Raw genomic sequence first — 2,589 nt, 5'->3', positions numbered from 1 at the left:
TTTCTTCAGCGCTTTGATTACGAGGTCGCAGTAAGTTCTCTTCTTTTTATTCTTTTTCTCCTTTCCTTTTCTCCCCACTCCTTATTTTTCTCTCTCCCTCTCTCTAAATTCCTGCTGGCTGCTATAGCCAGTAGTAGTAGTCAGCATAGTAGATGCTGGCACAGTGTTTGGCAGCAGCAACAATTGCTAGCTGCAATTGTAAGTCGCAGGGCAGCAGCAGAGGAGATGGAGAGAAGCTCAATTGCACGAAATTTGCGCCTCTAATAATGAAATCGGTGTCTGTTAGTAGGAGAGGGGTATAGATTTCGATATTTACTTTATTCCAGTTGACATTGAGGTTAATTGGCATAAAATTGAGGCGAATCAGAGTGAATTGAGATAAATGAATGTTATAAGCTGATTTTGAGTAATTGTAAGAATTGCATTAATTTCATTGTCTGTTTCTTCCTGCTGAGTATTGTGGGATTTTCACTGAGTCCCTCTTCCACATTTGGTCATTTTGGAGCTGCTCTTATTGGACCTTGAGGTAAGTTGATTCATCCTTAATTATAATCCAACATTCATCGATTGAATTGCCGAATTGATGGATTTTGATTCTTATATTGAATAGTAGCCATCCCGCTGATTTTGGGATTTTTGTTGTTGTAGTGTCCCGGAAAAAATATTAAGATATTCTTATTTTAATTCGAAGCGATCATGGTTTGTGCTTTATTCGGCACGTCGGGAAAGTGTCGGGGTGTAGTCGTCAAAATTAGATCGAAATGCCAATCAACTTCCTACTGGGTTAACCTTACTAAATTGTGTCTAAGGCGCATGGTATCTTTAGTACACTGAACTTTGGCAAGTTGCGAAGTTCGAGTGTTAGAATGGTATTGGAGCTATTCTACATTTTTTGAAGAGTTGTCGAGAGGTTTTCGACGAGTTACTGGAGCGAACAAGTGGCCGGAAGAGCAAAGTGCATTGCAAAATGCACAAATCTGTATTTTGGCACTGTGTACCGGTGACAAAATGATGGGGTACCGGTACCAGCACTGTAGCTGCGTGGCAGCAAAGTTGTTTTGGTCTTTTCACCTTCAAAACCCATACTTATCTGCCGAGCTCGACTCCAGCAACTGGTTAGAAGTTGCTGGAGCTCAGGGGATAAGGTTGGAGCCATTCCCTTTCTCTCTCTAGGTTCTCTCTCTCCTTGAAGTGAGATATAGTAATTTGAGCTCATGTTTCTTCTGCTTTTATGATGTTTGCTGATTTAGAGACTTGAGGGGAGCTTTTAGAACGCGAGGAAGAGGAACTTTGCTAAGTTTCTGCAACTCTAACACTAGGAAAAGCTGAGTTGCAGCTTTGGAAAGGTATTCTACTCGATCTTGCTATAGTTTGAGGTATAGTAGTGGATTCAAGCATGGTTTCTTGCCTTTTTATTACCAGTTGATGTGTGGGAGGTATAGCAGCTATAGAAATAGAGTTTTGTAATGGTTTTTCAACTCTAATCCAAGGAAAGAGCTGGATTAAAGTTCTGAGAAGGTAATTAGCTAACTAGTTGGCTTATGTTGATACTATAATAGGTTTATTGGTGATATAATGATGTTGTTTTTGATGTATGTTTACAGCAGCTAGCCTTGATATTCACCTTGAGCTGAATATAGTGACTTTTGAAGCTGGTTTTGGTTGTGGTTTATCTATTCTAACTCAGAGGAAAACTCAGTTGGAGCTATTGGAAGGTAGACTACTTACAAGCTTTCAAGTTGGATGTATTAATTGTAGTGTTGAAGCAGTTTTAATGTTAGCTCATAGCAGGTTCGCATTGGACCATTTGAGCTCTTTTGGCTGAGATTTGGGAGCTTTTAAAGGTTGATTTTGGTGTTCTAATTTGAACCGAAGTTGGAATTCAAGCCTTAACACTACATTAGGTGAGAATCTACCTAAATGAGGTGATTATGTGAGAGAGTTGTGTAGAGATTTGAGTCATGCTCCTAGCTGACTTTAGAATGTTTACTAGGGTGCTTGGAGGCTTCGGCTTATCTTTTCTTGCTAAAGCGACGAGAGTCGTCGGCTAATTGGTGGGTTTGACCTTACCCGAATCGGTGAATTCCTTCTATGTCTTCTTTGACATTATGAAAGAGGAATGATTATATATTCTTGAGAATATAGGCTTGAATGAATGTGTATATGCATGAAACATGTTCATTAGTTATGATTGAATGAAATCTCTTTGTAGTAGAGGAAAAAGGAGTTTGGAACTAACATATTCCATGTGTATTATCAAAGATTAGTAAAACTTGTGTAGACAAGTTAAATACGGTATCATTGATTGAGAATCAAGGGAAAGTTATAATTAGAACACTTAGTGTAGTTTAACTATTAAGTGGAGAATGGTTATGATATTTAACCCTTGAGTTATATTATGCTATTCCATGTTTTAGACATGACGATAGGATTGCTATGTATATTGCATTAAACAAGATTATCTATTTGTATTTGTGAAATGAATGGTTAGCGATCATGTGTAGAGTACTCTATCTGAGGTTGTATATACTTGTGTGAACAAGCTATTCATGATAGTCATATGATAGAACTAGCATGAACTTTGTGCTC

General features: G+C 38.2%; 1 long non-coding RNA gene across 1 annotated transcript; it reads left to right on the top strand.

The window, feature by feature from the left end:
- Nucleotides 1-1,556: 1,556 nt before the first annotated feature.
- LOC109706098 lies at nucleotides 1,557-2,037 on the top strand. Its single transcript, XR_002215073.1, has 3 exons — nucleotides 1,557-1,715; nucleotides 1,792-1,904; nucleotides 1,994-2,037. It is a non-coding gene; the product is annotated as an uncharacterized LOC109706098 (long non-coding RNA).
- Nucleotides 2,038-2,589: the final 552 nt, after the last annotated feature.

This window comes from Ananas comosus, unplaced genomic scaffold, assembly GCF_001540865.1.
Source record: "Ananas comosus cultivar F153 unplaced genomic scaffold, ASM154086v1, whole genome shotgun sequence".
Classification (NCBI taxonomy): Eukaryota; Viridiplantae; Streptophyta; class Magnoliopsida; order Poales; family Bromeliaceae; genus Ananas; species Ananas comosus.
Note: the sequence above shows the minus strand (reverse complement) of the source record. Positions and strands in the feature narration are given on the sequence as shown.